The sequence below is a fragment of the Marmota monax genome, unplaced genomic scaffold (genome assembly GCF_021218885.2).
Source record: "Marmota monax isolate L192 unplaced genomic scaffold, Marmota_monax_Labrador192_F-V1.1 WCK01_AAM20220418_F8-fsc00015, whole genome shotgun sequence".
Taxonomy (NCBI): Eukaryota; Metazoa; Chordata; class Mammalia; order Rodentia; family Sciuridae; genus Marmota; species Marmota monax.
Window position 1 is genome coordinate 9,423,135 of NW_026692194.1, and position 21,862 is coordinate 9,444,996.

Consider the following 21,862-nt stretch of genomic DNA (forward strand, 5'->3'; position numbering starts at 1 on the left):
TCCTAATGACATCTTGGGATTTTTTTCGTTTTTCTTCTCAAGAATGGATTTAACGTTAAAATCTCTTGACAATGTACAGAACAAAAATAAAGTATATTATTTCCATTTTCCTTTCTTTTTAAAAATTTTGAAGGATAACAAACATACCAATCAATATGCAAAAAAATGAGCATAAAACATCAATATACAGCACAATAAAATGTAAGAAAATGAATAATTATAACCCATTCAGGTAGAGCAAGAAAAACTTTCTGTGCCCTTTGTCATGATAAGTCTTTCTTTTCTAGAAGATTACCACCATTCTGCCTGTTATGCAATCACATCCTTGACATCCTTTTTGTTGTTGTTGTTGTTTGTTTGTTTTTACAGTATTGCTACCTAATTATGCACTACTAAATAACACAGGTTGCTTTGTATTATTTTGAATCATGCAGCATGCATTCCATTGTGTGTGGTTTAGCATCTTTACTCAATATTATATTGAGGCAGCATATCCACAGACATGGGGACAGATGAGGTCATGACTGTGTGAAGAGCAAGAAGAGAAGAGGGATGATAATGAACTCTAAAATTGTCTAAGGAACGATTAATTAATTATTGAGAATGCTGGTATATATATATGGTTATAAATCTAAAACTAAGGGACAACAATGTATATCTGGAGTCATGTAATAGAAATTAAAACTATGAGTGAAAGTGAACTTTATAAACCAAAAATTTAAATGAAAGGAATATTGAAGACACAGACGAAGACCATTCTAATGAAAATATGGTATTCTTACAGAATATAAGAAAAGATGAAAAGAGCATCCTAAAGAACAGAACATGACTTGGTGTTGGTCCTATTTTACTCTCAGCCTTTCCTGTTCCCTTTCAGAGCATATCATCCAAAGCAAAAGAGCCAATTACAGTCAACTGCCATAACATTGACCTTGGGACAAAGTGAAAATAATTGATTGTTATAAGGAATCAAACTTATGATCTTCTAACAAAAATAGTAAACCCCTTTTCTAGACCCATCCCAAATTTCTAGTCTAAGTACTCATTTCCTTCAGGTCTTTTTGATGTGTATAGCAACCAGTTAAAAATTGTAATGGATATTTTGAAGAACAAATCACTGAATATCTCTTGAAGTCTTCAAGTTCAACTGATAGGTTGAAAATTATTCATGTGAAAGCTAGACAAGCTGTTTTACATGTGACATGGAGAAAAGGCAATCTCAGCTTTGCTTAGATTAGAAACAAACTTTTCCTATCATAAATTTCTCCTTTGTAAGGAGAGATATGGATTATAGACCATTTCCACAAATATTTCTAATGCTATTACTAAGAAAGAATACTCTGAGATAATCCAGGATATGCTACACTGTTACCTAGGCTTCCTTAAAATGTTTAGAGTTCTTCAATTCATAAAGGGATAAATTCTAAGTTAAAGACAAAACCACATATGTGTGTGTGTGTGTGTGTGTGTGTGTGTGTGTGTGTGTGTGTATATATATATATATATATATATATATATATATATCCCCACACATACAGACATACAATACTTAGGATGCTATATAAACAATCTTTTTTTTGTTCTACTTTAGAGCAGAAGTACTATATGGAGATAGTAATCAGCTGTAATTATTGCTTTTGAAATCTCAAGCTTTAAAACCCACAAAATACTTTAAAAATAAATGCAGGAAGCTTCGTAAAATACATTTTCTCAATTCAACAAAGAAAAAAAAATCAAACCAGTTAGGACACTCAAGTGTTATTTGCAGCAATCATGATAAGTCAATTTTGGCTTAAACCATGATTGTTATAAACACTCACAAAACATATTATTTACCAGATGGCAATCTTACTCAAGCAAACACATAAAACTTATGTTTCATTATTATCAAATAAGGATGAACTTGCCACTGGGATAACCTCCAGTAGTTAAACAAACACATCTCCACAAAATGAGTGCTGTGGTTTCTATCATTGGATAAATACACAGAGTAAAGGAACTATCTTAATATTGAGCAGCATTACCTTATATTCAAACACCAAAGCTGACAAGAGTATCACATGCAACATGGCATATTCTTGTCTGTGGCTGGACTTGTACTTTCACTTTCTCGGTAAAATAAGTACTGCATTTTAGTACTCAAAGAAGGAAGAATCTAAAACTATGACTTAAGCTAAAACATCTTGGTGAAATAATTATTAGTTCATATTCTAAACGGCATAAAGCAACCCAAAGACATTTTTATTACTGCCTTTTTCCACTATATATGATATCTAAATCAAGATTAATCAACTATGGAATGTACATTATCAGAATTATACTTTTTAAGTTAATGGAACAGATGAATAGGATAAGAGACTAAAACTTTATTTGTGATGACTACTACATTTTAATATCTGTGTATGCATGCGTGTGTACATGTGTAATGATCTGTTTGAAAAGTGACCCTTTTTGGAATTGCAAGTGTTTTTAAAAATATCATAAAGACTAAAAAGTAGTTTCAAAATTCATTTTTATTGAGTTAGTTACATCAGTTAAATTGGAATGAGGAATGAGAACCCCTTTTGCCTACACATTTGCTTCTTGGTCAAAAGCAACACCCTAAAACAAGCTATGACTCAGAAGCGCTATTGGAAGATGAGACAGATGCTCATTCAATTTGGACAGGCATGGCGTGGCCTTAGAGGTATCCCAGCACTGGGAGCCAGAAATTGAGACCATAATCATCAGGACTCTCTGAGAAACAAAAATGACAAATCTTGTCTTAGCACCTTGTCAGATCCTCCAAGGTTAGAACTCAAGCATTAGAAAATGTCCATGTCTCCTGGCTACCTCACTCATGGCAATACCTTGGGCTGCAAATTCCTCATATTGCTTTGCCCCTGAACAAATCCATGGTTGTGGCAAAAGTGGGTCAGCAGTCAGCTTTACCAGTAAAGACAAGTAGTCTGGATGAAGATAATAGAAACAAAGACATTCTGGTCTTTGACAACTTAAATGGATATTAAATTATATTAAATTGGAAAAGTATCCTGAAGATTTTCCTCTTCTCCATACAGTTCTCTAAAACTAATATCTAAGGGAGCAGACTTCTCCTGGGATGGTACCAAAGCAATAGACAATCTTTCCACAGAGCATTAGGGAGGCACTTCATCCCTGCAGAAATGTATGCCACTGAAGGACAGATTGCAACCTCCTTGAGGGTTGAGTCTCTCTATTACCCTTCTGAATTGCACCTAAAATATGGAGTACTTTCAAAGAATATTGGGCTATGATGGACAAAATCGATCACTTACACTACACATCAGTAGCAAAAAGTTTAATGAACTCCAGTGAAGTTTCATCACAACCAAGAAGCTACAGAGAGACAACTAAAGAAAGAGAACCTTCGACAGTTGTTCCTTCACAAGTGGTCTCCTAACTTGGACCAAAATTGAACTATAATTCCAGAAGCAATAATAAAGTATATAGTATGTTCACAACCTCTAATACCCTGATAAATTTGCTTGGGCTATATTTTTATTTGTAAAATCTATCCTGCTCATTTCTTGTTGCTTAGAAAAACAAATAACCCAGACAGGACACAAAGCAACACATTTACATGCACATATATATAATTGTTATGTATATTGCTATTAATCTTGTTTGTTTCCATCCAAATGGAATGTTGGTAAAAATATTTTTAAACTGATAGTGCAATTGTATTGTATGACCAAAATTCTTCTTATTTTTTTTTTAAATATTCTCTTAGTTGTTGATGGACCTTTATTTTATTTATTTATATTGGCGCTGATGATTGAACCCAGTATCTCACACATGCTAGGCAAGCACTCTACCACTGAGCCACTACCTCAGCCCCCAAATTCTTATTATTAAATATTTTATAAACTTTATTTTTGTATAGTTAGTGTAGCTTCATTACCAAATAGTTTGGAAACTATCTCCCACATCCCTCTAAGTACTTTTATTACTCTTTCTGCAAGTGATGAACATGTTAAGTGAGTTAGATGTTTTTAGCATTCACTTAGCAGCCTACTCCCAGTCACAGAGCTGTCTCTCTTCCTATATATAGGATAATAGAAAATTCTGATACAAACATCAGAGATCTATTTTTAAATGAGATATTTTCTTATAACTGCCCAGTATCACCATTTCAATAATTCTGATTTTCACAATTGTGAAGATTTGATAATCCTTATCAAGATGAAAAAAAATCGACATTTTATGACTATAGAGAAACAGAAATTGAACTTTCTTGCCTATGTGCCTTCCTCCCTCATGGACAGAAGGGATTCAGTGAACAACGTTTCTCTCTGCTAATGTGACTTGAAATTCCACAATACAATGCAATAGGCTCTCTCCAGCAGACCACTGGGAAATATCATCTATATACATTTGTGCCACTAGTTCTCATATACATCCCTCAGTGCCCCTGGTTAATAACGTGGTATTTCCCTAGATAATGAAAGGCATAGAGCCATGACCCTTTTAAGCAGAAGGACAGCATGACAATGTAAGTTCTGATCTGCCACACGAGGAGTGAGGGAGGAGCACAGTGACCCTTCCTCTGCAGCATATGCTCATACAGTGGCTGTCTCTTTGCTGATCAGAAGCTGAGTGCTCTTATTTATTTTTTTCAAAGAACCAACTTTTAGTTTTGTCAATTTTTTCAATTGTTTCTTTTGTTGAGTGCTGTCTTTAACTTTGTCTGGAGCTTCTCCATTGGTGTGGAAACAGGTTAGTGCACTATAGAGTGGGGAGGGGGTGGGTAGATCTTTGCTTTTTCTTCTCTTCCCGCCCATACAGGGATCAACACATGGGCATCACAGGATTCAGACTCTCACCCCAACCCTAGCACCCCAGGCCAATCTTAACAGACTTCAACTTCCCCCTCTAAGAAATGGGGAGAATTCTAAAACTCACTGCGTAGGGTTGTCCTGGGAATCCAAAGAAATGACAAGCTTTATGTGTTATATAAACTCTTTGAGATTATTGCGCACTTTTATCACTGAGAACATAATGATGATTTATTAATGTTAGTATATGAAGTTAGGGCAATTGTTTTCTTGGCATGTTTAAAACTAGAAAAATCAGAAAATAATTCCTATTGATTTCATAACAAACCTAGGAATATAAAGCTGAAAAACAGGTCACTTGTAATTAAGTGGCTCTGTACCTTCTAATTTTAGAGTACAATACAATATTATAACCCTTTACTTTTATTAACTGCCAGAATCAATCTTAGAACCCATTTTCCCAATATTCTGAAATAAAAAGAAGAGGACTTTTTTTTTTCCTGAGACCCACAGATGCAGTCTCATCTAAATGCATGCATTTCAGAGGCATTATTTAAGCGATAGTGTATATAATGAACAAACTGTAATCATATCTTTGTCCCAACTCAATTACAAAATGAACTCATAACTTAGCGCCTCACAATAAATATCTATTTCCAATTTTAGGCTGATCATTAAATATGGTTCACACTAGGAATCTGTTAAATGAAAGAATGTTAAAATTCACTTATATCACTTACAGCATATTGATTCTTATGACTATTAATCCACATAAAACAAGTGGTACATCTACAGAGAAAACAGCATTTCAGGAAAATTCCAACCAGCTCTCAGGAATTGCTTGCTGGCTGTGTTCACTTTAGTTTTCCTCAGTCACCCAATTCATTCATTCTCTCTCTCTCTCTCCCCCCCCCACCCTTTTATTCAGTGGTACCCTCTTGGACATTGGTGTTCATTTGCTTCCATCATCTTCCTGCCTATCAAATCTTACCCTCAGGAAAGAAGTGGAATACATTATTCACATACATATATGTTTAGTGATAAAGATTCAAAAATTATAATTCTCATGGGTAATTGCATTTTAATAGGCAATGTTTGTCAATCTAGTGAAATTATCTTTTACCTAGAAACCCTGAAAAAAAAAATATGCTCTGAGATGTTATGGGTTGAGCAACCCTAATCTGAAAATCCAAAGCACAGATGCTGTTGAAAAGTTATAGATTTCCAGATTAGGGATGCTCAACTGAGAAAATCTAGGCAAATATTCCAAAATCCGAAAAACTCAGAAATCTGACACACTTTCAGTCCCAAGCATTTTAGATAAAAGAGATGTAGTTTTAGTATCCCTTATTTTTTAAAAAAGGTATCATTCTGTAGACCTTTAGTTCTTTATCTGTGAACTAAGAAAACAAGATGGAATGTCTAATATTTGAGCATATTTTAGATCTTAAAATATAGCAATTTCCTGTGGTCTAACTTGATCAATTAGAGATTATAAACATAAATATTTTGATAGTTTAAGCTGGTAGCATAAATGTGTCAATTAGGTAGTTGGGAGAAAATTGGGAGAACTGGGGCCTGTGGCAACCTGGAGAACAACATGCTTCCTTTGAAGAGATTCAGATTAAAACTCTGTCAGTCAAACCAACAGTGCTGCTGTGAGGGCTGCTGGGCCTCTGGTTGGTGAATGCCAACCCAGGTGACTGCAGAACTTCCTTGCCACTCTAACTTTCTACGGTTCTATGGCATGTATCAGGCGGGAAAAGGAAGTTCTTAAAAATATTAGCCTGGCTCCTATGCACCCTAGAGAAGACATCGAGGAGCTATGCTAAGATGAAATAAGTACAACAAGCTATACTCTGCTACTGCCTTCTAAAGACCAGACTCAAATAAGAGCACCCATCCATGATCAGGAAACCAGAAAGCAAGAAATATGACATGCCAACGTGAATGAAATAGGAAAGTCAATAAACTGCCAAATTTTCACTGTGACAAATACAAAGGCCAGGGAACTTTGCTTTACCTTCTCCATTCATTTTAGAAAATGACACACTTCTCAACAATGTCATACAAATAATAATGATAATAATATTTATTGTTATTATTAGTATTATTATTTAGAAATCTGACCAAAGTGTGAGAAGCTTCAAGTCCTCTAAATTTCACTAGGTCTCTCAACAGTATCTTACATCTTATTGCCAAAATCACATTCTCAATAAACCTCAATTTATCAGTGTTCTTTAATTTCAGTGTACAAATATTCCTAAATAATAATAATATTGGGGCTGGGATGTGGCTTAAGCAGTAGCGCGCTCGCCTGGCATGCGTGCGGCCCGGGTTCAACCCTCAGCACCACATACAAACAAAGATGTCGTGTCCGCCGAAAACTAAAAAATAAGTATTAAAAAATTAAAAATAATAATAATAATATTTCTAATAATAATAAATATTTCTAAATAATAATAATAATAACAATGGGGTGGCTGCAAAATGCAACGATATGTTTATAAACATAATCATAATGGGTTAGTCTGAATTTTAAAAATAGGAGGAAAAGAAACCAGAATTTTCCCTCACTTATTAAAAAAAAAAATCTCTTTACACATCTGAGGCATGTCATCCAAGAAGCATTCCTCTTTCCTTCTGTAGCATTTGCTAGACAATAGACAGAACCCTGTGCAAGTTTGGTGAGGTTAAATGCATACTCATAATGCGTTATAGGTTTAAAAAAAATCAATCTTACCCACTTGAGTCAATTGTGGAAGTCTTAATATTGACCACATTTACTCATCTGTCTGCCACACATCTCATGGCTATTTCAGGGCTTATTTATGAATGATATCTATATGACACCCTCTCAAAAAAAAAAGTGGTTTGAAAAATTTGTTTGCCTTTCTCTTCTCTTTAATGGGAAAATGTCACCATATCAAAATGTCTATTTACATGCTGTAGATCTGTATCTGAACACTTATTGACTATAGAAACAATAACTGCTGTAAGAACAGAGGAGTCTTCAAGGTGCATTTCTTATAATAAAAAATAATAGATCAAAGTTTTATAAACACACACATATCAAAAAAAAGGAGAAAAACATTTAAAAAAAAAACAATTCTTTATCTTTTATCTCCTCTTGCCTAAGACTTTGGACATGACCATATCTGGAATCTGATTCTACTCTAAAACCTATATAAATCTGGTAATGTTATTTCTAATGATTTGTACACTGAAATTAAAGAATAATGATAAAATGTGGTTTATTGAGAATGTGATTTTGACAATGAGATGTAAGATATTGTTGAAGGATCTAGTGAAATTTAAAGGACTTGAAGCTTCTCAAACTTTGGTTATATTTCTAAATATCATAAGACATTAAATTATCAAAAGAAACATTTTGGGGGCTGGGGTTGTAACCCAGTGGTAGAGTGCTTGCCTAGCATGTGTGAGGTGCTGGGTTAGAGCCTCAGCACCACATAAAATAAAAAAAAAATTATATATTTTTTTTAAAAGAAACATTTTGTTTTGGTCTTCTCAGTGTTAAGCATAGGTGTTTATAAAATATGGATATCTAGAGACTATTTACATTCTACAGAATCAATGCAGTCTAGTTTAAATTATTCCTGAAAGAGTCATATCAAGATTTATGTCAGTGATTCATTGTTGTCTTGAAATTTCAAAGATCAGCTGGATGTGGTGGCACAAGCCTATAATCCCAGTGGCTATGGAGGCTGAGGCAGGAGGATTGTGAGTCAAAGTCAATCTCAGCAACGTAACAAGGGACTGAGCATCTCAGCAAGACCTGTCTCTAAATAGAATTTCTGCTTCAAGAAAAGCAGAAAATCTAGATATTGTGAATTCTCCCAAGTTTTAATGGTTGGCAACTAGTTCAAAAACTATGAGGGGCTGGGGTTGTAGCTACGTGATAGAGCGCTTGCCTTGCACATGTGAGGCACTGAATTTAATCTTCAGCACCATATAAAAATAAAAAATATATATATTATATCGATCTATAACTAAAAACATATTTAATTTAAAAAATATGAAATCCAAAAAAATAATAACAAAATAAGCAGATGAACAGCACATCTGGAGAACACAGGCCTCTGTGCCACAGGTTAACAAATTAACCCCTCGTCAGGCTCTCTGACTTTGCATCTCCCATTGCCACATTTCTGCCAAGCAGCTGTCTCTCCTGCACTTGAACACTTGTGACTATGAAGCATTGAACACTTCTCAAGTTTCAGTCCACATTTTGGATAGCTCTTCCCAAATTCTGAGTCAAATTTTACCTGTCATCCTTGTTGCTACAACCACCCCTCAGAATCACTAGAAACCCTCTTCAACATAAAACGCTTTCAAATACTTGAAGATATGAGAAGAAAATAGATATTTGAGTGAATAAGTAAATTTAAATATTTTTAAACTCCTGTGTATGTCTCACAATTTAGGGATGTCTCGTTTAGCTATGAGATTTTTTTTTTCATGCGATTTAAATTTTCTAAAAATAAAATAGCATCAGATCCCATGTTATAAAATAAGGGAGATCTTAAGAACAGGAAAACAGGGGAGAGGAGGGGAGCACTTGCATTAGTCCACGCCTTCCATCTATGCACTATGAGCTCACTCCTTTACTCAGGGCAGTGCATCAATGCCTGTGGACAATGGCCCTGTCCATTTCCTCACATCTATAATTCTGAAATACTACATCCCATTCCTTTTTCCTCAATCAATTCCCCTCGTATGTACATCCCATTCAAAATTCCATTTCTGGTTTTCAATCCTCCATGGACTTCAGCAGTCTACCCCACATCCTCTTGCTCTCTCCAATCTCTTCAAACCACCTCCCCTTTATTCTTTTCCACAGAACCTTGTTCCTTTCCTCCTCAGCTCTGCTGCAATCTCCCAAAGAGTCTGCATCTTGGTAACTCACCATGTGTTAGCATTTCTCATTTGCCTGTCCCCCAAGTCTTCCACACAAAAGACTTCCAGGGATAATTATTGGAGCTATTTTATAAAATAGTTGTGTAATGATATTCATTTGTCACCTGTACTTAGTTGTTTAAAAAAAAAAAAAAAAAAAAGCCAAGTCAGAAATGAATAACACTGTGCTGTTTTTCTTATTTGTTTTGTTTTTACTTTTTTTTTTTGGCAGTGGGGGGAGGTTTCCTCAGATATGTGAAAATATGATTTCATGACAGTTTTGGTTGGGGTGAGAATTTGGGCTTCTTTTCCCCATCCTGAGATGGTCTCTGGTGTCAGCAATGCCTATGAAGTGAGTAAAGGCCTTTGAGTTGCAAGAGCCATATCACTTCTTTTTTAATCAAGGAAAGAAGGATCAGATGAAATCTCCCTCAAGTGCTAAAAAGATAGCAGTTTATTTAAAGAAAGTATTTATACTCCTCACTAATTACTTAGGTGTGCTCACACCAATACCAGTGCAGAACTTCATACCCTTCAACCATCTTCAATATATCATTAAATTAAATTCATAAAGAGATGTGGGTTTAAAACACAAACATGCTTCAACAATTGGGAATATAATATCTTTCAACCTTCTCACTTTTTTCAAAAAAAAAAAAAAAGAAGAAAAACCTAATAGAATTTTCCTTAGAGCCAAAGAACATTTATACAACTGGGCATATATTCTCAGCATAAATATAGAATGACTGCCCTCCTCCGATCAAAGTTTTGTAACAAAGACAATATCTCATTGTCCCACCTGTTTTACAAGGTAGAAATAATTTGATTCAAAGAAAAATATAGCCTGACCACTGTAGAAAGAAAAAAAAAAACTTTAAAGCATGCATCTCATATTTTAAAATGGAATATTTTCTTCTTTGTTTAATTAGTTCTTTTTAGTTACATATGGAAGTAAAATGCAGTATGATATTTGTCCTGCCCAGATTCTATTCTGAATTTTTTGTTTTTCTTTTGTGGTGCTGGGGATTGAACCCAGGGCCTCACACATGCTAGGTAAAGCTCTACACTGAGCCATGTCCAGCGCCCTCTGCTGAATTTTCTATACCCCTAAGTGAATTCCTTATTTTCTCTCAATCAATATGTGCAGAGTACCTACTATAGATAAAACTGTCCTGGGTACTAGGGCATAACCAGAAAATAACAGAGAAGGGGCCTCCACTTTTATGGAATTTATTGAAGTATTTGGATGATAAATATAAACTAGTATTCCCCTAGTTAACCATGTAATCACACTTTGTAATAAGTTTCAGATGATGGAGGATAGTAGGGTAATAACTCAACATATGGAGGGAAATAGGGAATTCCAGGAGAAGGGAACAGAGTATGTGAACACCATCCAGGAGACAGAATGCAAGGCTAATGGGTCTGGGACTTGAGGAGTGAGCAGGGGACATGGCCAAATGATAGGAGAGGTGGAAATGCCATCATTCAGGGCTTGAGACTGCAATAAACATCTTGACTTTTAACTTAGAGAAAATAGATGAAAATAAGGTTGGAAGAGGATGGCAGAGTATCAAGAGGCCATGTGGTTGGGGGAAAAAAAATGATAGAAACTTCAGGTAGTACAATGGCACTGTTCAAGAGGAGAAATGGACAAAGCCAAGAAAAACTGAGGATATAAGATCATCAGAATATGATAAATACTTGGAGATGAATGGTGAGATGTGCAGAAAACTAGAAGAAGAATTTGTAGTTTTGGAGAAGTTGAATTTGCCAATGAAACATGGTGGCTATGTTACACATGTGAGGCCAAAGGGAAGCCTATTCTAGAGATGCACAATTGTCATCCTTGACGTGATCCATAAATAAATGTGTGGACATCAATTAAATCACCTGAGACAGAAGCATGGAGTGCAAAGAGAAGAGTGGCCAAGAACAAAGCTTTGAAATGCTCAGACATTTAAATAGTGAAATATTGAAAAGAGTGAGCTGATAAAAGCTGTTGAGGAGTAGCAGCCAGACTCATAAAGAAAATCAGAAGGTGTGGTGTCACAAGCCAAAGGAAGAACACGTTTCTTCATTTTTTAGGAGAGTGTAATGCATCAAAAGATGCTTAGGGGTCAGCAAAGCATGCATGAGAACCAAGCATGCATGTAGGTTATTGCTGGCCCAAGTAGAGTGTGCTGAGGGGTACAGGGAAGGGAAGAGAATAAAGACAGTACGAAAAAAAATCTGACAGGTATGTGATTAAACTTCATGTAATAATTGGCCATATCTGGGAAGGTCTAAGTTCTGAATCCTCAGGGGGAAAAAAAATCAACTGCCATTTCACAGTCTTAGCCCAGTTCTTCTCTCCTCCTTCTCCTCCCCTCTCCCACTCAGAGGAAAACTCCTTTTTCAGTCTCCTCCTTCCCCTCTGTGCCCAGAGCTTCTCACTCTGCCATTCCCCTCGATTCTCACTCCTATCATTCCTCCTTAGACCTTAAACATCCTGAGCAAGAGTAGACAGTTGGCAAACTCATAGGCACGGACGCTTTATAATGGGGCTGTTCATACTTATTCCAGAGACACATTTAACTCATAAGCCTCACAGTTCAAAAGACTGATGGCTGATAATTTCTTAAGAAAAGGCATAAGGACTTGATTTTTTAATGTAATAGGGAGTTAAATAAAAAATGTCACCGTTCACTTGTGCTACCTCAACCATAACTGTACTGCATTGAAATTGTCCTTATCTATTCAATAACTAACTGTATCTTGTCATGTAAAAGCTCTGACATGACAATTAACATCTCTGTTATTCTGCAAGTAAAATTAAATCGCTCACTAGTAAAATAGAATAAAGACAACCAGAAAAGGCAGATATGCCACCTATCTTCTTACCCCCATTCTATCCCTGTGTGCCTTTTTCTCTAGAACTTACAGACAGAGGGGAGGAAAGGACTTTTGACATTTGCTCCATGATGTAGTGGAGGATTCACCCATTAGATTATGGGTCAAAGCAGATTCAGACCTGTGAAGTTACCTTACACTGTGGAAGGAAATTAGGCAAAACGGTAGTCATTGTGTCCGACACGGCTCACCTTTCCGAAACTGTGTCCTTCCTAGTGTGTCTGTGAGGATCAAGCCAAGTGAAGATGACACTAATAGCAGCCATTTATTCGGGATCTACCTGTGCCTGGCGCTCTGATAGATGAATCAGGTGCCTCTTCTCCACAGGTGATCAGTCGGCATTTCTGTTCCCATTTTTCAGATATGGCTAAACTACACAAGTTAAACAATTTGCCCAAAGTCGGCCAACCATTAAATACATAATGGCTAAATGTCTCCAAAAGTGACAGAGCAATAGTCTTTTCACTACACCACCCTGCCTCCCTAAGTGAAAGTTATCTTCACACTGGAGAACTAAGTCAATGTGAATTATTAACACACATAGAGATAGAGATATATGCATACACATAGATATACACACATATAACATATATATTAGGAAGTCTTCACAGTGCCAGAGGTAGGAAAATGGACTCTGGAATCCATTTGAATCTGTATTTTGTTTGTTTGATTTTTGGTACTGGGGATCAAACTCAGAGGCACTCGACCACTAAACCACATCCCCAGCCCTATTTTGAATTTTATTGAGAAACAGGGTCTCACGAAATTGCTTAGCACCTGGCTTTTGCTGAGGCTGGCTTTCTACTTGTGATCCTCCTGTCTCAGCCTCCCGAGTAGCTGGGATAACACTAGTGCCACCACGCCTGGTCAGCTTTGTTTTTGACTACCTGTGTGATCATGTGATCTCAATCTTAGGAAAATTACTCAGCCTATTTGTACCTCAATTTCTTTTATGTGTATGTGTGTTGACCTCAATTTCTTCACCTGTAAAATGGCTATAAAAATGTGACAAATATACAGTTCTTGTAGGGATTAAGGATTTTAAAAATTAAAGGATTTAACACTCTATGTGTGTGTGTATATACACATACACATATAATTAAATACATAGTAGGTACTCTGAAGGTATCTGTTAACATCATATTATGAACCCAACTTAATGATAGGTAGGTACATCTAGCTCCATTGGTCATAGGCTAAGATTCCTGCAAAAGCCCATTAACTTTGCAAAAGGGAAAAAACCTTCTTTCCTGTGCAGCCTTTAAAATAATAATGTAGATCAGTAATTTGCAACTCTAACTGTGTATCCAAATCACTTCTAAATGTCGGAACATTGGCTACAGCTTTGAAGTCTCCAGTGGAGTTGGTCTGGGGCAGAACTTTGGTATGTGGGATTTAGCATTCTCCACCTGTTGCACCATCACAACTGAGAACTACCAACCTAAGTTCAAAGATAGTCATGTTTATGGTAATGAGGAAAAAAATCAAGTTAAAAATGGCGTGTTCTCCTTCAAAATATTTCAAGAACGTTATCTATTAAAATGTTAATTGCATTTATCTCTGGGTGCTGGAAATATGAGTAATATGTTACATTCTATTTTATTCTTCATAAAGGGCTTAAATTTTTATAATTTGCTTTTATAACCATTCTACACATTCATTTTTGGTTCCAAGTCCTTGGCACAATTTTAGGCACCTAAGATATGACCTAAAACAAAACAAAATCCCTGTCTACAATTTTGGGGGTAGAAGAAAAACATAGATAGTCCCCTAGGTGATTCGTGCAGTGAAGGAAATTAAAGCAGAGAAAGATGGTGGAGAGCAGCTTCTAGGCTATTCTACGTAGGCTGGCTCATGCCCTCTCAGATGGGACATATCTGAGCAGAGACGTGAATAATTAAACAACAACAACAACAACAACAAAAATACCCAGCCAGGAGTATCATAGCAGGGACAGAATTCAAGAACAGTTAACCAAGGCCCTAAGTGTGGTAAATCTATATTTCTTTTATTATCGGATTTCAAAAACTATAAAGCTATTTTAATTGGGATCAAAAGGAAAAAAAAAATTCCAGGCCACAGAATCTTCCCCGGTCCTGGAGCTCCGTCATCAAACTCGCCTCTCTGACACTCTGAATATCAAGGACAAAACGAGTGGGTGGAACTGAGCTTCTCCCCCTTGATTGTATAGCACTGGTTTCAAAAGCATATGGAATCGAGTGGTTTCCTTCACTCACCAATATCTAAGAGGCAAGCATAAGTTAGCATCATTACCTTCCCACGTCAAGAGTAGCTGCTGGCTGCCTGTACAGTGCCCAATAACTGAGTGATGTGGGGAGATAAAGAGAAGCATGAAACACATTGCTGGCCCCTCAACAAAAACACTACACCACCAGAATGATTACAGACTCCTACACAGCAGAATACCATTAAAACTCCAACTGCTGCACAATGCAGAGGACCGTCTCTAAATGAACTAAGACAGAGTTGGTGGGTTCTAAAGGCCATGAACCACTGTAGTTATTAACAAGGCAAGGACAGTCATTGATCAGTCCCCTTTCACCTAAATGCACTGTGGTGGTTGTTGTTGCTGTGTTTTAGCCCAGAAAAAGCAATAGAAGTGCCAAGGCCATGCAAAGCCTGACAGGGACAAGTTCAGGGCATTTCCATTGCTAGGAACAGAGACCCTCTCAAGCTAGTGAAAGGAAAATTATAAGGACACCATGATGTCATGGATACCCAAGGCCAGGACCCATAGTAGAGATGGACTGGGTGTGGAAAGCAGCATGCAGGAACTGAGTTTACTCTCCCATCCCTCAGGGCCTGTTGGCTGTCATTTTTACTTCTCTATGCACATTTGCACCATCCCCTTCACTCAGCTGCACCCTCAGATCTTTACTACCAAGCCCTCATGACTTCAGTGAGCAGGTGAGTTCAGAAAAACAGACTGTGCACTAAATCCATATGCTCTTGAACCATCATCTCACAGGTTCATCATATGCTGCAAATTCTCCACTCCTGTTTCCTGTTCTCAGGGTGAAGGTTGGGGGAGGATTGATTGACTTGGTCAGACCTTGTCATAGCCCTGGTCTGCCCCAGGTTCAGGAGGCCATCTGTCCCCCCAAAAAGGCTATGGAAGTGGTGAACTCTAAGAAAAGGCATGTGGGAGTGGTAGTCAAAGAGTACTGCCTAGTTCTGATTAAACTGGGTCATAGCTTTCAGAATGTATAAAAAGAGCCCCCAGGCCTAACAGGTATTTCCAAAACAGAGAGTAGGTGCATGGCTTATGCTGTTGATCATTATGTGCTCCATACCATAACATATACAGTTGTTCTGGTAAGAGGTTTTGAGGGACAGATTTTAGGGCTTTGAGGGACTTCTATGAAGAAGCTAAAAAAAAAAAAAAAAAAAAAAAAAAAAAAAAAATTTCAGAGTACTAAAAAGTTCCCTTACCAGAGTTGAAACCAAATTTCCTCTATCCAGATGGCTTCCAAGGCCAAGAGGGAGGGAAGTCCCGCTGCCTTTTTATGTTGGTCTTGATTGTTGTTAATGATCCCCAGCTGTAAGGCTCCCACATCTCTTTAACCTCTCTCTGGTTGGCCTCACATCTCTGCATCTCTTGCAGGGAAAATGGAACACTAAACCCAGCACCCATTCCCCAGCAGAGCGTGTGCTGCACAACACATGGAGGTCAGCCTCCAAATGGACCCCAAGGCTTGCTCAGTGAGCACTGCCAGGACCCTTCATTCATCCTGGAAGAAGCCCGCCTCAGCATTCTCATTCCTGGAGGCAATGTGGAGCCATTCCAGCTCCCAGCAGGAGAGCTGGGGCATGCAGTCACCTGTGGCCAGTGCTAAGAGGTTTCCTCTTCTGAGTGTGTAGGACTCACTGCTGGGCAAAGGCATACTTTTCAGGGATGAGATATGCATTAGAGATTCTGAATCTAAAATCGGACTCCTTGCCACAGAAATTTTCTTCCCAGGAATGTGCAGCTAACAGAACAACATGAGGCTCAACAGCTATTTTTTTTTTCGGGTATTCTATCCTTTACTCATTCAAAATCCTTTTCTTGAGTTAGCTATAGTTTGGCAACCTTGTAAATGCAGGAGGCACAGAGACAAAGCAAGTCACTGTACTGAAGGAGCTCAGAGTCTGGTTGCCCTCATTGCACTATAGGTAAGGTACATACATACATAAGCACTAATGTAATGTGGAGGAGGAACCCTACTGGGTCTATGGGCAACTGGGAGGGAAGAGGTGCAGCTCTCCAGAAAGGTTTCCTGAAGAAGAAGGTAAAACATCTAATGAGTTTTGAAAAATAAGTAGGATTCCACCAGATTATGCATAAATGAACAAGAAAAGGAACAAATGAAAACAGGAAATCTTCCAGGCAGAGAGAGCACCTATGCAAAGACATAGGCATGAGAGAATACAGCACCGGAGAAGAAGTGCAATTCTTAGCATATATATGAAGATCTGAAAGGGAAATAGACACTCCATCTTGTACGCCCCGTTAGGGAGACCCTCTTATGAAATCTACTTCCAAGAACTTCTCTTCAGCTGATCTAATCAGCACTGGTCATTGACTGTCCCCACACTGCAGACTGTTGAGACTTTGGCTGGTTAATAATGGCCAATTGAGCACTTTATTTCTATCTGTATCTTCAGCTATTTCTTGTGTCAGTTGGCTTTGCCTAAACATAACACCAAACCCAGGAAGGCAGGGAATCTCTGCTCTCGTTTTCTTGCAAAGAGTGGGCAATAGACAAATACATTCTGGAATTCACTGAAAATGTCTCTACGTGGAAATTTTTGCCTTACTACAATGACTGGAAGAAGTTTTAACCTTCTTTGTAAAAAGCATTTCTTTAATCTTCCCCTCCAATACAAATATACACGTCGTAGCACATGTACCACGTCCCTACAGCAGCATTCCAATTGCCTACCTCAGGTCTTAAGCCAAAGTCCAAATGAAATGCCCTGGAGTCCAGAAGAATCTCCTACTCTAGGATTTTAAAAATGGACCCAATAAAGAAAATTAGATTTCCAAGCATGGAATCAGGTTTCCTTTGTTCTTTCATTTTATTCTGGGCCAGAGGGAGCAAGACCCTCTTGGTGCCTTTACTGTGGTTCTAAAGAAGAAGAGAAGGAGAGATTTGACTCTTAACCCTGAAAACCCTGGCCAAGAGAAAGCAGCCATAGTGGCATCCAGACCATGGAAAAAGAAGGCAGGCCTCACCCCTCCAGCTTCCCTGCACCCCAGTCCTCTGTTTCCATGTCTCTCTCTCCCAATACCTCCCCAGTATTATATTCAAGAAAGCTCTTTTGTCCATCTTTTTTCTGAGAGCCACAATATTACTTTTAAGTACAAACACAACAGAAAAACAGGAAATAGCTGGCTACAGACAGAGAGCTAGGTACATAACTGAGAGAGACTTCAGGCAGTGCTCATGTCAAGACCCTTGTTTCAGTTGAGCGCTCTATAAACAGGAGAAAGAGTTTTATGTCTATATGATTCCAATGTCATTATTCTTCACTCTTTATCACACAGAAAATTCAAAAGAAAGGCCATACGAATCATGTAAAAGTTGTATCGAGTTTGCTCTATATTTCTAGCAACTTAGCATTTATACCCAAGGGAAGAAGGAACCAAAAGAGGAAAGGAAATTAACCTGCATCAAGAACTTACCACATGCCAGCATTTCACACGCCACGTAATTCACTGCTAACATCTCTAAGAGGAATGTTTTCTTATGCCCATGATAAAGATGAAGACGTTGCGATTAAATCAGTAAGTGGCATTGCCAGATTGACACTGAGACCCGTTGCTCCCAAAGCCTGCTCCTTTTTCCTCTGTCACATGGCAAGTAATAGGCAGCTCCAACCCCCAAACACTCAATTCCATTTGGAGGACATTTGTCACACACCTATTGTGCCGACCACAGCATGAAAGGCCATAGATGCAAAAGGAGTAAACGTGGAAGAAGGGGGGAAAGTCCACATTTCCAGGCACCAGGAAACAAGACCAGTTATATACAAAAACCAGAGCATGTAACATAAAGTAGAGCAGGGTTATTTCCAGACACACATCAGCTCTGCCAAGTGGACAGTTATGAAAATTCTATCCAGAGAGTTGTTGAGATTCTGCTCAAATGCCAAAAGTCAGTCTGTTAAAAAAAAAAAAAAATCACACCCCTGGGACAGATCTACAATCCCTCCCTGGCTCCATGTCATGTTTCCTCAGTTTACTTCCAGTCAAAATGCATATTCGTCCCACAGCTCCCAGGGCTGGGGTCAGCTCAGCTAATGAAAAGCAAGCTGTCTTTTCTCCCTGCCATCCACAATGGTCAGATAACAAAATACAGGTTCTGATCCTGGCATGTTTGTTGTTGGTGATGATGTATAAACTGATGGCCGACAGCTTCATTTTCTCTATGCTGGGAAGGCCCTGCTGGGAGAATTGGGGAGGAAAAAAGAACTTCTGATTTTGACTAGTAGTAAAACAGTTGGATAAACATGACATGACATGGATGTCAGAGTTCATAATGCAACTGCGTGGACCCAGATGGGACTGGAGAACATGCAGGCATGGATAGAATGCATGCCACTGAGTTTCAGGCAGGGAATAGAGCCTGCTATATTCTTATGGTATTGCAAAATAGCAGGATGGAGTTCTCACTAAAAGACCAAAACAAGAGGGATCCTGGAAATGGAGAACTATTTTTTAACTCCGGGAATGTTAAATGAAATAAGAAAAAAAAATACTAAAAATCACTTAAGTAATTTTGGACCTAAGGGTAGATGCCAAGGATTGGGAGCACTCAGGGGCATCAGGAGCATTCAGGGACATTATGGGAGATGTGGAATTGAAATAGAGGAAGGGGGCTGGAGCACATTTTTGAAGGAGGTAGATGTTCTAACTCATCTAACAGGTGAATTAGAACATTAGGGGAAGCACAAAGGGATGCTAGAAGACAGTTCCAGCTCAGCAGGATACACTGGGTGAGGCATTTAAACTGCTCTAGGCATGATTTTTATTAGATGGACATTCTCCCTCTTCAGTCTCACCTCTGGAATTCTCTTTAGTTCTGATAGTTCATCCCAAGCAAGCAATCCAGTGTCAGACTTGGTTCTTGCTATTGGAGGAACTGGGTTCTATCTTCTAATTTATTACAAAGCATGTTCTCATTAAGTTCACAGTACAGAATAATGCACTAAACATCACAGTGTATTGTCAAAATACCCTTCTTTTATAGCCACTTAGACTAGTTTTTGTTGAACCTTTTATAGATTACAACTTTGATATTCTGATAAAAAAGAAGAGGGAGAGAACTTATCCCAGGGGTAAAAAATGCAAAATGCCAGATATAATTGCAGGAGGTTTAAGGATGTTTTGAAATTGAGGGAGCTTATGAATTCCAGGCCTGGAAGTAGTAAAAAAAAGGTCTAAGACCCAGCCTATATACTGGACTTCATAGGCACCACCAACGAATACCTTCCTCTAGCCACACATTCCAGTTATTGAAGTCATTTCCATATTCCATATAACCACCACTTAGAAGGGATCCTGTGACTTCAGTTGCTGTTTTGTGACCTCTAGTAAACACAGAGAATATGCCAGGCTCCTTTCCTCCAGGAGCTTTGAAGCTCTTGCATTTCTGCTGCCTACAGCCTTTAAATTCCATGAGAAAGTATACACATCATGAGCGGTTTGAAATATCCTTAATCCACAGAAAAACATTTCCCTGTGTTTCTTAACTGTCTGCTCTCCACCAGTCCTTGCTGTTTGTCCTCTGACAGACCTCTTGGTCCCCTCTCCCTAATCTAAGCCCATGCACCTCAACAATGCCCATCTCACTCGCCCCTCTTGTTCTAACCCACTGGCCCGTAGCATATGAGGATGGAGAGGACACTAGGGGAAAGAGGAGCACAGCACGCCTGAGAAGGTGGGACTTTCCCTTAGGAACCTGCAAAACCGTGGCCAGAGGGATGGTTTGAGGCAAATTAAATCAAAGTTGCCTCAGCTCCAAGACAGTATTTATTACTGGAAGGAACTATCTGCTTAAGCTGTGGATGAGATCAGCTGGCTCAGGGCCAGAAATACAAGCTCCCCTCGTGGAGGGTCAATACAGAAGGGGTGAAATTAATCCTCCTGCTTTTTTTGGGGGGTGGAGGGGGAGGCTGAGTGGGTACTGGAAATTGAACTCAGGGGCACTCAACCACTGAGCCACATTTCCAGCCCTATTTTGTATTTTATTTTATTAAATAATTTTGGGCCTAAGGATAGAAGCCAAGGAGTTCTTACTGCCTTGCTTTTTGCTGAGGCTGCCTTTGAACTTGTGATCCTCCTGCCCCTTCTGGGATTATAGGCAGCACCATGGCACCTGGCCCCTTGATTGTTTTATCTACCATTGTAGCTCAGGGTTCAGGATGTTCATTCATGGATAAAGTCTGACCCTTTAAGGCTGATTAAATCAATAATGAGTTTCAGTAGTCAATAACGGAATTAAGATACCTGCTATGGCAATGAGTTTCTACCCAGAACCTGAACAACCTTGAGCTTCTGTCTTGAACTCAGAGCAGCCACAGTCTATCTTCAGATACATAACTTGCCAGGAACTTTGCTTTTTAATGTGTGACTAAGAGAATACAGCTTAATAGATACACAAAATCTTAAGCCTCACCCCAGATCTACTGAATCAAAATCTGCATTTTGAAAAAGATCCCAGATAATTCATGTGTACATTGACAATAAAGAAGCATTTTAAATAACAGAAAGGAAACGAGACTGCTATTAGAGAGCTCTCAAGCAACCAAGACTAAGCCATTTTCTCTTTTGATGGATGAAAGCAAATTTAACTAGTTTGCTTTGGTGGTGAGAAATGGTTTCTGGAATACATGCAACACCTTGAAGTTTCTTCTAAAGCACCAGAGAAGAACTAAGAAAAAGATAGGCTTGGATGCTTGGGTGCAGGCAGCAGTGGAGTCTGTCTCAGCCTCACAGAGAAGGAGGGTAAAACCCATGTCAGAGCACACGGTGGCCCAAAAGCTTCTGGACCGAGGCTGCTGAGAGACTGATTCAGTTACTTACGATTTTCATACCACTTTAGGCCTTCAGAAAACTGTCCCCTTATTAGTGTCTCTGCAACATTCCCAGGTGATAGACGGCAATGGAGCTCTGTGATAGGGCATCTTCTCTCCATTCATCACCAGGCCCACAGATTATAGCAGATCTAATAGAGATTTGGACATGATAT